This window comes from Etheostoma spectabile, chromosome 1 (genome assembly GCF_008692095.1).
Source record: "Etheostoma spectabile isolate EspeVRDwgs_2016 chromosome 1, UIUC_Espe_1.0, whole genome shotgun sequence".
NCBI classification, from domain to species: domain Eukaryota; kingdom Metazoa; phylum Chordata; class Actinopteri; order Perciformes; family Percidae; genus Etheostoma; species Etheostoma spectabile.
The window spans coordinates 28890188-28904925 of NC_045733.1; the positions used below are offsets into that span (position 1 = coordinate 28890188).

The 14738-nt window shown below is 41.3% G+C and overlaps 1 protein-coding gene and 1 long non-coding RNA gene across 2 annotated transcripts in view; both read right to left on the reverse strand.

Moving 5' to 3' along the window:
* LOC116693743 (protein kinase C-binding protein NELL1) overlaps positions 1–14738 on the reverse strand; it is a 296583-nt gene that overhangs the window by 134802 nt on the left and 147043 nt on the right. The gene's annotated exons all lie outside the window — the stretch shown is intronic.
* The window catches only part of LOC116693794 (uncharacterized), a 22127-nt gene continuing 8938 nt past the window's right edge, over positions 1550–14738 (reverse strand). Inside the window, exon 4 of the long non-coding RNA XR_004332989.1 lies at positions 1550–1738. This is a non-coding gene — a long non-coding RNA (uncharacterized LOC116693794). The remainder of the gene's footprint in view (positions 1739–14738) is intronic.

Here is a 14738-nt window from a genome sequence, read left to right on the forward strand (position 1 = left end):
TAGAAACATAGCTGACCAACAATCAGATGAAGACCCACACAAGGCAAGAAGCTAACAGGGGGCAGTGAGAGCAGGTCTAACGGTTAATGGAAATGTTGACAGCTCTGATCGTCAATGAGACATTTTTTTTAACTGGATCTTGAATGTCCTATATGTATTTCTTTTTCTGATGGTTATGGGGGTGAGGTTCCACTCTATGTTGTCACCTCATAAGGTTGTTACCTCACACTGACCACTTAAGAATCCTGTGTGGCCTTTAAACGAATCCTGCGCAGTCCTCTTTCCCAACACTTCCAGCAAAACTTCACAGAGAACAATGAGGGCAAAACAGCCTCACCGATCTGTTTCAAGTAAATATTTTCTGGTCCGGATCAGCTAAAACCGAACCGATTACTGTGACGTTAACCGCTAGGCTTCCGACAACGTTATCTTTGCTTCACCTGTTCAACTGACTTTAGCAGTTCAGACAGCAAACTCAAATGTCCTGCTGTTAAAGACGTGAACTAACCATGGACAGTTGCCTCATGTAGGGACTCGCAGCAGTGTGTTGCGTCGCTGCCATTCACGGCAGTGTAACGCAGAATGATTATAGGGGGAAACAATGGATATTTGGCATTAGTTTTGGTATTAAAAGAAGAATTTTCTGGGCTGGTGGAGATTCTTGCTGTATAGTTATAGTGGAAACACTGGATATCTTGAACTAACTAAATAGAAAACATAGTAACCTAGTAAACTAGAAAACGGACCTACATAATAGGATGAATTTACCCATTCATTTGAATTAACTGTTAAGATGACAATATTCTCAAGGCATCGGTATCTGTTCCAGTCTTTGCTCTGCCAGCACAGAAGGGGAGTCACAGTTGGCGAGTAACCTTCTTCACTGACAGGCGCTGTGGTTGTTGCCAGGCTGTGAGGTACTCATTAGGTGGTCTTTGACTAAACGGCTCCAAAAAGTATTACGTGAGAGAGTTATAGCATCCTCTGCTGGACTCTAAATGGACTATGTGATCTTTCTGAGAAGGTGGTGTATCATTTTATTCCCAAATTACATCCTTAAACCTTATCCACAAGGACTGATAACTCCGCTTGAAAGCATATAATCATCTTGGAAATCTTGGACTGAAGAAAAACTGGACCATCATCTAAAAACACCCATGATCTCCCAGCACCATGAATGGATACATACATATCTACCTACCTTGGCCTGGAAGACTTTGGTGAAACTGGATACTTCATGTCATCTTCTTTTGTTACCTGCAACTAAAGATCCTTTCTTACAACAACCCAAATCACTTTAGCAGTGCTCACCAATGTGCTGATGGTGCTTCATGTGGGAAGTGCATATGGATTTATTTCAAGAATGTCTTCTTCATGAATAGGGTTAGGCATTGTTTTGATGGTAACAATTCTGATTACAATTCCAGTTCTTATCAATTCCGATTCCAAGAAGGGGTTGATTTGAAACGGGTCACATGATTATTTCACCGATAAGAGGAACATTTTATTTTGATTCAATGGTTATACATGGCTTTTTCAAAAACACTTTAGAGCACCTCTTACTATACTCCACGGCGGCAACACAACAAGCCCCTGGCCGCTACGGAAACCCAAACTTTCGCATGTTAAATTTGGAACACCATTTTTTCCGAACGATTACAATAAAAAAACTATTCCACTGGAATCATAATTTTAGAAACGATTCCAAGCTTGAAGCAGTCCTTGATGCCCAATCCTACTCATGAATCAATGAGGTTCTATTCTGTAACTTGGAATCCCACTTGAGTACAACAACTGATGCAGATTTTATAAACTATCCCTGACTATGTTTACGTGTGCATTGTTTTGCCGTTATGACTTTTATCCTGGTTTTGATATGATGTTTACATGAAACAAAGCTCTTGGTTTCTGCCATTTACCAGGTTTTTGATTGTATGGTTACCATTATACTGTGATGTTAGTAGAGGATGCACCAGAATAGATTGCAGGCAGCCATTAGAAAACTGTATACAGCCTTTCGGTGCCACAGTTCCCCAACACCTGTTCTGGTTTGATACCAGAGGCCTGGGGCCTGTTGCACGAAACCAGGATAAGGGATTAAGCCGGGATATTCAAGTTATCTTGGGATAATTAGCTTTGGACTCCGTTGCACGAAACCAATTGAATTAAGCCCAGCCAAGTAACCATGGAGATGTTTTATTCTTTGGTGCTATTAGGCCTGTTCCCGAGCAAGGCTACAGAGCCGGCAGAGAATTAATCCTCCCCGTGCCCTGGAGTCTCGTGTCAATCAGCCTGCCCGCTGATCCGAAAATATAAAAAACCGTGAACGGTTTAATAAAAAAATAAAAAATGTTAAAAAAAAAAAACTACAAAAAAACAGTTATTGCGGTGGTCTGTTTTCCTTTTTCTCGGGTGGTCTTCTTTCTCGTTCTTGTGTCTTCCTTCTCTGTTCTTCTGCATGTGGTTCTGGTTTCCTGGTGTTCTGTTCATCTGTTTTCCTCTTCTTTGCATGTGTTCTTGGTTCGGGTTTCTTCTCTTGTTCTGCTGCTGTGTCTTGCTCGTTCCTCTTCTCCCTTTATATTTTTAATTAACAATGCAATTTAGCCTACTTGTCCTACCTTTACGTGACTTTTGTTGTTTTTACTACTTGTCACGTTTTTGGTGTTTTTCTTCTCTTCCGCTCTTTTCCCCCCCCGCTTTCGTTCGCGAGTGTTGATTTAAAACAACACAAAAAACCCTACTACAGCATGTTTAGAGTTAGACATGGTTGCACTGGCCCCACCCTGATCCGAGTGGGGACTTTTCCCGTGGGACGGTAGTGTCGAGGCTGCCTGGCGTGGGCGGCCGCTGCCCGGTGCCCGTGGCCGGGTGGCTATTGCCTGCCAGCAGACTTGCGAGTTGTGTCAGTGTCCACTCTCTCTGTAAAAGTAGAGATGAGCAGCGCAGCGTCCGTGGTCTCACTCAGGTTTCTCAGGAGCGCTCCGGAGATTAAGTGTGATCGTTTATTTAGGTTTCCGATATCAGAGATAGGAGACCGCAGCAGTCGACTGAGGGTAGGTCACACCAGCTAGATGTTTCTGTAGAGAGTATTAAATGGAGCTATCACTTGGCGAACGCGGTACCACGACATCCTTCTTTGCTGTCCTTCTCTAATGAAGGGTATTTGTGTTACTCCTTAATAAGTGGGCCTATTGTTTTTGTTATAGCTTCATTGGTTTCATAACCTTCTCAATAAGTCTCCCATCCCTGGACCAATAACGTGGCCTATATACAGCACGTATGTAGTGTGGTTTACATTCATCACACCGGGAACACCACAATGCTTCTTAATCTTTTATTTGGTGCGGTCACTTGTCAGAAGAATAAAAAAACATGAATATTGTTTTACATATAGTTCACAGCGGTGTATTGAGTCATTTACTTTTTTTTCTAGTTGTTGTCCCTTTCTGATTGTTCTGTATGAACATTAATTGTACAAAGAATTAGATATAGCTTATGAGATTTGTGCGTGGTTTTAAAACATGTTCTCACGTTGTAAAAAAAGGGTTGAAATTAAGCCTAAAGTCCGTAGGGTCCTTCCCGAGGAATATTTTCCCTCTGCTCACTTTTGAGGCAAAGTAGATATTTTAAACCCCCACACATTCAGTCGGGTCCGCTATGTCGGGCTTTTTCTCTCCGTTTGATAAGAGCCGATTTCCCTTTTTCCATATTCTTCCCTCCTCGTTACTTTCCATTCGAAGCTGCTGTCCATGGGTGAAACATTTGGCGCATGCGTCTTCTCATCTCTGCATCAGTAAATCTGTGATCGATAACGTGTCTATTTGAGAAAGCCGTGAACGTGCCTATCCCAGCTATCTACACCTGGCTTGACATAGCTCCACCTGTTTATCCTGGCTCGGCAAACGTGCAACCGTTAACCGGGATGAGAAGATCACACTAAGTCAAGCTGCGCTTTTCTGTCCGTTATCCTGGATATCTTTATTCTACTTTCGTGCAACAGGCCCCTGTACTACGAAGTATAATCAACATTCCCTGGATTTATTCCATTTACCCTGCTTCATATCAACAACCGCGGTCCGGCCGCATAAGCTGTCTCACAACGGTGGTTGCAAACTAGTTCGGTCAATCCAGCGACGCGCGCGTTCACATAAAAGAGGCGGTGTTTGCGCTGCATGACCAATTACAAATATTTACCAGAGCCGCATATTTTACATAAGAGCAGCAAAGTATAATACTACATAAATATGGAGAATACAGACACGGTTTTACAGGCAAAACACAAAACAGTCGCTGCTTCCTAAAACAGGAAGGATAGCTGGCAAATAAACAGCCGACGCTGTAAATGCGTAAATCACACCGCTTATCAATATCACTTCCCCATCAGTCAGGCACAGGATCTGACCATAATTACACTAATGGTTTCCATAAACTGTCGTCGCTTTAGCTTATTATTTCAGTTGCAACCCTGGCAGTGGAAAGCGATCGTGAGAGCAAATTAAAAACATAATTCAAACCAACGTGCTCATTGGCAACAAGAAGCCGATAAATAGCCTGTACGGAATAAACTCTGCTGAAAATCTATATCTTTCACAAAAATACCAATCAGGGAATGTTAATGGGGTTGTCGGTCTCTAAATGTTTGTTTTCTGAATCTCTCTCTCTCTCTCTCTATCTACTCTCTCTCTCTCTCTCTCTCTCTCTCTCTCTCTCTCTCTCTCTCTCTCTCTCTCTTCCTCGTCTCCTCTCTCTCTCTCTCTCTCTCTCTCTCTCTCTCTCTCTCTCTCTCTCTCTCTCTCTCCTTACTGAGCTCCACCGGATCTTCTAAGAACGGTGTCGCCGTTATCGAGTACTGATTGGTCAGTAGGCGGTGCTTTTACACCGGTTGAGCTCTAATCTCCAACATAACCTGCTCCCAAGCAGGTTAGGTGTTCAGCATGAGTTACCACGGTGATTTAACCCGGTAACAAGTGATCCACCGTTGTGATACACAAAACCCTTGGTTGATCCTGCAGTTACCTCGTTAACGCCAAATCTTGCTCCGTAGTACAGGCCTCTGAATGAGCATTTCTTAAGGATTTCTGGAACCACAATGTTTACAGGCAAAAACGGCATGCTTTAAAAAAAAAAAAAAGCACTATTGTGTGTGGAAACATGGCGGCCATTACAGTTTACCTCATCAGCTCTACCTCACTCTACAGACATGATGACACACTGACTTATATCAGCTGCATTATCTTTACCTCTAAAATTATTTCAAAGTGTCTTCTGTTGTTTTATTTTTAAATAATACTATTTTGCCTGTTGACTGCATTTGTATGCGGGTTGGATAACAGATTTAGAATTGTTCTTTTGTGTTCTGTACAAATTAAATGCATTTTTAAAAAGGGATCTGTATACTGTAAAGTACTTTTATTCTGTGGCGGTGGGGGATGGAGTGGTATAGTTTCCAAAATAACGGTTAAAGAAGACACCATTTGAAATTAAATATATATATTTTTTTATATTTTTAACATTTGCATAAAGTGTTAAGTTTGCTGTATTGGATACATTTATAAAAACTAACAATATACAGTACCAAAGTATCTAAAAAGAAGATTTCAAAAGATATACTCATTTACAATTTTTACATGAATAAGCTAAGAGTTCATTTCAGCACTTGGAGATACGATTTTTTGACTAAATATGTAAAATAATGATGTGGTATATTGGGGGAGTTTACATTGATTATTGATTTATTATCACCAGGGTGATTGATCATCATTTGGTAACTTTGCAGTTAAGTATTTTCAAGATGTTCAGTACAGTACTCATTAAAATAAAGCCTGGTTTGTCTGTCAACCAAAATTTCAGATTTTTCAGATGATTCAGATTTTAAACATTTTCATAGAGTTATTCTATAGATTTCAGCCCATATTATGACTGATTTAATATTTGAAAGATATATATCTCTATCTAAAGTAAAGTACATTCACTAGTTCTTCAATGCAGGGATGGTTTAAAGTTGGAGGGTTGTCTTACACACTGCTGTGTACAAGACAACTTATACACTGTGTGTTTTTATATTTACACAAGTTCTTGCATAAACGTGTGAAACAGAGCTGCTCTCACCCTCTCTAATTAGACGTGGGAAGATGAGGCGGTGTGAATAAATAAAAACAGCTGACTGCAATTCTGGTTAATTAGCATTTGAAATCAGTCAACCCTTTGATAAACATGTGCTTATTCAGGTAATGGGACGCACATTGCTTGAACTGGACAGCAAACACATACAGTAAGTAACAGCACACAGCTCTGGCACACACACATACTACACCTACTACATGGTTTTTCAGGACAGAAACATGAAAATACTGCAACTCTGATATCCATTTTCACACCAGTCATTCTTTATCCTGCTGCTGATTGTTCTTTTAGAAACCCGAAATAAGATGCATCATATAATACTTTCAATAAGTGTCAAGCTCTTTAATTGAGTCACATTGCACACATATTGCTGACCCAGTGAGGTGAAATCTTCATTTTGTATTATTCATACATTTTTTAATTGTAGAGCTCAATATGAAGCCAAATGTAACCGAATATCAAACACTCACTGTATATGTGCACAGTTGCATTCAGGTACAACACTGTACCACCACATTTGCCATGCCGTATTCATTCCCAAGTGAAAGCATAATGTCAGACTGACCACAGGTCAGATGCAACAGCTACATTATTTAGTGGGAAACTGAAAGGTTAAATACAGTAGCATGGCTTCTCATAATGAGAGCTTACTCAGGCTATTGTAAATAGTAAGGAGCGGTATATACATACATTGACTCAAACCAAATTACTCCAGCAACGGAATGCCCTGTGTATGTAAATGTTGCCCCTGCCATTCTGTCAACAAATAAGATATGATGGTGTATTTCCCTTTGAAAATAGCTGAGTGAAAAGAAAAATAAGAGGTCGAGAGAGGGGGGCGGGGTTGAAGCTGGGTTGATGCATGACCCCCGAACTGATCCAGCTCTGGTCCAATGGAAGCTGCTCGCAAACACAGGCATTAGCAACCAGTTGACAGATACGGCGCCGCGTGTGCCTGTGATTAATAGCCTGATAGCTCCCTTCACGGAGGATTTGCGGACAGAGCTGCCTCTCAGGTGGGGCGATGCGATGTGAGCATCCCTCTGTGATTATATATCCTGTGTCTGCAGATAAGAGAGTGTTTAACCTTCTGCCAATCACAACCGCAGACGTTATTTGGTTTTCCACTGAACGTTAAATTGGGAGCAGTTCTGCAGGCGCTGTGCTGAATCTCATATCTCAGTCCATAAAGCAGAAGCATCAGTTAGGCAAAGTTTTGTTTTCATTTCACAGGAGATTAATAATTTTCAGGAAGGTAGAGCGAGCTACGTGTGTGACAGAATGTAATGTCGACAGACAAAATGGACTCTGTTGGGTGTTAATATTCAGTCTATTCACTGCATTAGGTAAATATTAACTTCCTTTCCTATATCACAGAGCCTTTGCGGTATCGGCACGGCGCCCTGTGGTTAAGGATTCACAGGCTCAGAGCTCTTCTTTTTGCCATAGTGCATGCTGGGATTGGCTCTGGACTCCCAACACCCCCTGTACTCTTGAATAACACTAGACAGGAAAAGATAATGAATTACTGACATCCTAAAGCCAGACCTACAGTAATGATGTAAGCACATTTGATTCGCACTGGCATACATGTAACAATTGTGCCTCATCAAAATAAACGGGTGGCACTAAGCCTCACAGGAAGAAGGCCTTGGTTTCTTGCCACAGCCCAAAGACATGCAGATTTTGGTAAATTAAATAAATAGGCCTGAGCCGTTTGTTGTGAACCCCAAAAACTAGTAAATCACAAACTAATTTTTTTTTTACAGATTATTACTGTTCTATCTCGCTGACGTCCCACTTCCTGGATTGATCAGGTGGCACAGGAAATTCTGGATGTCCCTCACTTTAGGCCGAATGGCCGATACCTTCTGCTTTTTTGCATTCCAAACTCGGTCTAAACGGTCCGATGGTGAACTGCTCTTCAGATCTCTGCAGGGTCAATGCAGACAGCTAGCTGGACTATCTGTCCAATCGGAGTTTTCTGATACTAATAAGGAAGGGATTCTGGTTGTTGCTCGAGAAAAGGTCGTCCCCACGATCATGCACTGTATTGGGCCTTTTTATTTTGCTGGTTGTCCAACCTGCGTAATTGAGCCTTTTTTTGACACAGCTGCCCAGAACTTGTTTTTCCACTTAAGAAATATTACTAAACTGAAATCTGTAGTTTCAACTACTGAACTCGAAATGCTTCTTGCATTGACTATTGTAATGTACTTTTCTCCTCACTTAGTAGGCTCTTGATCATCTTTAGTAAATCCACAATGCTGCTGCATGGCTAGCTGCTAATAGGTTGCATTCCATTCTGTGAGAACTCTGAACAAAGCCTCTCTCGTCTAAATGGCAGGAACGTCTGTCTATCTGTATGTGTGTGTGTGTGTGTGTGTGTGTGTGTGTGTGTGTGTGTGTAGAACCGTTATTCTAATGGATTCCAACCTTGACACGTGGCTTGCTACGGGCACGAGTAAGATGCAGTGCCAAGTTTGACGTTGTTTGGATTAGAAATGGAAAAAGATATTGTTAAATATATATCAGTAAAAGAAGCACACATTGGCTTTTTCCGCTGGCCACTCCCCCTCTCACACTGCTCACTGACTGAGCAGACCACAGAGAGAGTGTTGATCCAGAATCAACTCACAGAGGTCAAGCCTGTAGATGATAGGAATTGAACCACAAAATAATCGGGATCTGATTGTTTCCCAACACTAGGTCGAACAGACGGTCTCACATCACCCCTGTTCTTAAGCCTCTTCACTGGCTCCCTGTCACATTTAGAATTCAATTTAAAGTTCTCACTCTTACATACAGAGCATTGCACAAGCGGGCTCCTGCATTATGTGGCTGAACTACTTCACCTATATTCGCCAGCCCACTCTTTTAGGACTAGGTTAAATTTACTATCCGTTCCGATCGATCTTTTGAGTCCATAACACCTAAGCTTTACGGTCCGTTTCTGTTGACGCTTTCAAAAATCTGATAGAAAAACCTGCCTTTTTAGACAGGCGTTTGGTTGACCTGTCTGATCTTTCTTTATTAACGTGTCATTTTAAGTGTGTCATCTTTAATGTGCAGTCTTTAATTTGTATTTTGTTCTCTTGTTTTTTTATGTCCTAAGCACACTGTGATTTTGTCTGTGAAAAGCGCTTTATAACTGTATTTGACTTACTTTTCCTGAAAAGTTCATTTTGCACACTTATTTTTGTTCCTACCACACCAGAAGAACCCTAGATATTAGACTGGTAACTAATTAAAAAGCAATGGGTTTGTTTGAGATGGAAGATTTTGCCAACAAAACAGGGTCATCATGTTGTTCTTAGTAATTTAGCACCATGATGCTTGAATGGATGCTGGAATGAAGACGTGCAGGGGGGAAAATGAGACCTAAAAGGCAGTCTTATCTCCAATTGCCAGTCCTAATATTGATACGAGCTAGTGCTAAAAGAAACCCCTGAGTCTCTACATGTTCCATAGTTCCGAAATAAAAGTCCTATAGGGAAAACTCTTCCATTGATTATCCTATTTTTGCTGTAACCTGACTTTAAAGAGAAGAAACGAGTACTGCACAGGAAATAGATGGCTTGGGTAAAATACTGTTTTAATATCCTTGTTCGGTTACAGTACTGAACTTTCTGCAAAACCTAACACATGTAAGTCACAAGTTGAATGTTGAAGTAGATAATCAGCTTTGCGCAGAAATATATTTTTCATCAAGCAAAAGAAAGCGAGTGGCACAAACGACAAATCTCAAAACAGGATTCATCTCGTCCACCTGATCACTGACCCCAAGCTCGGCCATTCAGACAGACCGCATATGCCCCAACAATGCTGCGTGCCCTGTCATTATGCTAATGGTGCTGGGTGTCAACAGCCTGCTGCTGCACTCTGACAGACGAAAGCCTTATCACATCATTACACACCATTATTGTTTTTAATGAAGTCAACTGCTCCCAAGCAGAGGATACCCTCTCCGCTGTCTGACTCATTAAATGATCTTACATGTGAATAACCCAGGGCTCAATTATCAAGTCACTCGGCTGTCCTCGAGCCTGCTCACCTCCTCCTCACACACTGACACTCAGTCACAACTCCAGCCTGCTCTGTTACTGGGAGTGTTGGAAATGTCCTGATTAGAGCAATGTATCTCTATGCCAATATTCATCACATATTTAGAAATGTAGTCATGCTGCCACTGCTAATGTCATAAAGGTTCTCTGGGGGTTAAATAAATCCTTTTATATATTTTTTTCACTTGAAAACTGTAACATTAGAGTATATTGCAGAAAGATGAGTGAAGATGTAACTTGATTCAGCTGAGCTCAGCTGGCAAAACTGCAGCCATTGCCTAAAGTTTAGAGAAGTGGGATCAAGCCCAGAGGGTTGCTGGTTCTGATAAATCTGGGTTGAGAAAGCAAAAGTGCAGTGCTTGCCCCTGCCCCAGCCTTGAGCAAGGCACTTAAACCTTAACTGCTCTAGTTAGCTGCTCATAATGTAATGACCAATATGCTGAACCAAACTACTCACAATAAGAATTCATGAGTGTTGTAATGTATTGTACTGGGTGCCTTCCATATATAAATGTACGTAATGGTGTGGGTGTAGAAACAACTTTTGCTTGATGAATTACATGGATATGTAAAACTTTTCAATACCGATACCATTGCCAATACCATGACCTCGATACCAGTTTCCAAACGATACTTTTTTTCGACAACAATTTTACAAAACAAGAAGAAATTACAACAATACAAATTACGGCACAAATCTTTCTTCATTTTTTTTCAGCAACTACTAAGGAAGTCCCGTCTTAGTGCATAACAAAGAGTTCTTCCTGCATGTCTCTACGACGTGTCCTGTTAGACAGCCAATCACAGACATTGTTAGGTCTTGGTAAAAGCACGCTACATGCTCATTGGCTCACTGACTCTGATGAGATTTACTCCTTAGGTATTGAAATTGGGTATTGAATGACAAGGCTTTTTTCAATACTCGATTCTTTAGAGACAAGTATTGAACTCAGTACCCACTCCTAAACACCAGTGTGTGTGTGTGTTATGTGTGTGTCTGTACACAAGTTAGGTGTGTACGTCATCCATCAGAGGGCTTGTCATTGGGGAGTTCCTCTCCACTCACTGCAGGACATTTATCACATGAAGGTGAAACCAAATCTCCACCAGCTGCTCTTTATTAACACTCCACCTTTCAATGCAGCCATCTGCCAGCTAGAGAAAATAATGCTGAAGGCCTTTTGGGATAAAGCGTGAAGATAAACAGAAGACACAGGTTTGTGTTTCTTCACTTGTGACCTTCTACTGACAACATTCAAACACTACACCTGCCATTACATGCGTAACCTCAATCTGTACACCATGTTCTGTCATTTTGGATTTAGTGTAAAAAACAAGCAGACGACTGAAGAGAAAGCTCATTCATTAAGAAGCCCCCTGGTGGTAAAAACAAGCAGAACTTTTTAATGCTCTGATGTATCTCTCACTAGGCAACCATAAACAAGAAATGCTTGAGCACAAGTAGAAAAGAAAATCCTTCAACTATTAGCAGCCCAATCAGCTGAATAACAGCTGGAACTGTGAGCCAACAAAGCAAACTGTCAGTTTTTCATTTGCACTACAAAATAGAAGATACCTTTCTGCCACTTCCCTGTAGATTTCCCCGATTAGTAAATGACAACAGTGCTCCACATGCAGCTTTCAAGGCGTAAACCCTAAATAAATCAATGTGCTCTTCCCTTCACCGTGCCGGCAGCCTGAACTGCTGCAGCCGGGGCTAAACTACACTCCTCAAAGTAAGCCACGGTTGACATGCTTTGGGCAACAGGTGCAGAGAGCTGAGGCCCTTTGTACTTTGAGCATCTGTATTATAGCTGGGAGCACTTGGCAGATATTTTTGGGGAAGCAGTAGATGAGGCTTCCGCTGTTGCTATGAGACTCTTGAGAATCCCTTTGAAGCGTGGCACAGTTGAGTTCGAAGTTAAAATAGCTTTAACTTCTTGCACTTGGTGCTGTTGACACCAAAAACATGCCACGTTTTAGAAAGACAACAGCTGTATACCTATACAATGGCAACATTGACAAGATAAGACTACAATGCTGCTAAGGGAATGAGAATGAAGATATAAACCATGTACAATAGGCAGATTAATTTTGGCTGGAGATAGAAGAGGACGCTGTGGCCCAATCCCAAAGTCCGGACTCACGGACATTGGTGCGCTTTCTCGCGAAATTCGTAAGGTTTTAGGGTTGTCCCAATATCAAAGTTCAAAGGGCATGAGGGTTTGAGTATACACTAACCGAGCCCCTTCCCTGAGTCTGCATTGATGGAGACTTCATCAAAGGGAATTACCCATAGTTCACAATGTTGTGACGTTTACCGCAGATACCAGAGGGAAATACCGAAATTACAAAGGTAAACAATAGCACGACAAACAACCTCGGGACAGAATGAACCTGTGCCTGTCCAGCTTGTAAAACAAGAGTTTGAAAAGAAAATTTTGAATCTCTAATCCCTCACCTCCTGTGCCTTGGCCTGTGGAAAGCATAAAAAAAGAAAACAGTATAACGTAATATTCCGACAGGGGACAAAAACATTGTTTTCAAGTTTTCATCTTTGAACAACTTAGTATTGCTAAAGTAGTGTTTCTGCTCACCTAACAAATTTGCAACCTACATCTTGTACAGTTCTAGCCTGGCTCCGCCCTACTGCGTACATACATTCAATTTTCCTTTACCTTCAGAACGCTGTCTGGGTTTGTGGTACATCTGCAGTTTTTTTTCCGGCCAAATATTTGGCGGTCCAATCAGCGAACAGAAGGAGTGGCTGAGAACGATGACGTTGAGGTTTGGTAACCTTCGGTGACTTCCGTACTAATGGCGGCGGAGAAAGATGCGAGCGAAGCCATTCGGTCTGTTGTGGCAACGCTACCGAATATCCAGAAGTAAAAGCCCAGGCAAGAACAATCTTTGCTGATTTTTGTTGGTGGCCATGATGTTGTGGCCCTCCTCCCCAAGGGGTTAGGGAAAAGGTTCGCGCTGTCAGTGGTGAAGGAGTTGGTTAAGGCGAACGCTAGTGATGCTAAGCCGACGTCACGACCAAACATCAGCGAATTGGTTATTGCAGATCTAGAGTGGCTCTGGGCAGATCCAATAGTTTTAGACTTCAACAGAGTATCCGTCTTCAAGGAAGTCAACATTTGTCAATGGAGAGAGGCCAGACTCTCTGTACAAAGGAAATGTACGAGAATCTAGTTGGACCAGGCTATTAAAGTTCAGGAGGGCTGGTCAAAACAATATACAGTATAAAACAGAGCATTATCGTTTAGGATTTATAGAGGGCATCCAAACATAAAGGTAAAATTGGGCTGAATTTGGTTGGAACGTTTTTTTAAGACATCTAAGTGACATAAAGCTGTTTTATCATCTGCATTTCTTTTGAGTATATTTCCACTTATGGTTTGTAATGATTCACACGGAAACAGACTTTGGAATGCAGGAAGTTGGCTTCAATCGAACCTCAGACCCCATGACATATCTATTCCCGACTTCTGAAGTATGTTTGCTAGATTGACAGATAGAGTATGTCATGACAGCACCGTCGGCCGTGCCTCAGAAACCTTCAATCCCAATCCCCCTATAAAAAAGACAATTATTTTGTAGCTCCAGTAACTGCCAGGATGGCAACACACTGTTAACTCAAACTGAAACTTTATTAAAGGTCGTCTCTTGAGCGGAGTGTCTTGTCACACCTCTAGAATATATAGAATTCAATTTGAAGTTCTCACTCTTACATACAGAGCATTGCACCAGCGGACTCCTGCATTATGTGGCTGAACTACTTCACCTATATTCCTCAACCCACTCTTTTAGGACTAGGTTAAATTTACTATCCGTTCCGATCGATCTTTTGCAACAAACTGTAAACTCAAACTGAAACTTTATTAAAGGTTGTCTCTTTAGGGGAGTGTCTTGTCACACCTCTAGCAGAAAAAGGAAGTGAGACATTGTGGTTTAAGTGTGTCAAAATCTATAAATGACCTGACGAAAAACAGTAATTGGGAAATATAAACCCGCTAATCTACTTCAGCTTTGTTGGGGGTTGAAGAAAACAACAGGACGTCATACAGATGGGCCATTTCACTGACACTCCCCCCCCCCTGCGGTAAATTGGCCGAATCACTTTTCCTGGTGTGAATGCCCACTTAGTCAGATATTGCTTGTAAATATGCATAAACCATTTACAGCAGGCAGGAAGTAAATAAAAAATTAAAAGACTATTAAAATGAAACAGGTTTATATTTGACTTCAGAGACAATAGGCTATGTACAACAAAATAAAGCTGTATAGATTGTTAAAGTGAGGAAATTGAAAAAGGGCTATCACAACGTACCACAAGCCCTTTAATATAAGAAATCAACTTCAACTGAACTTCTGAAATAAGAACTAAAGACAAACATTAGCATTAAAACAAACAGTATTATAAATTAAATCCAAACTCCTTGCCACTGCTGCTGGCTCTGGAGGGAACTACTAAAACTGTTGGGTCCTTTATGGATCCATTGGGTCAATTATGTGGTCTAGTGTGGTCTAGACCTACTCTATCTGTAA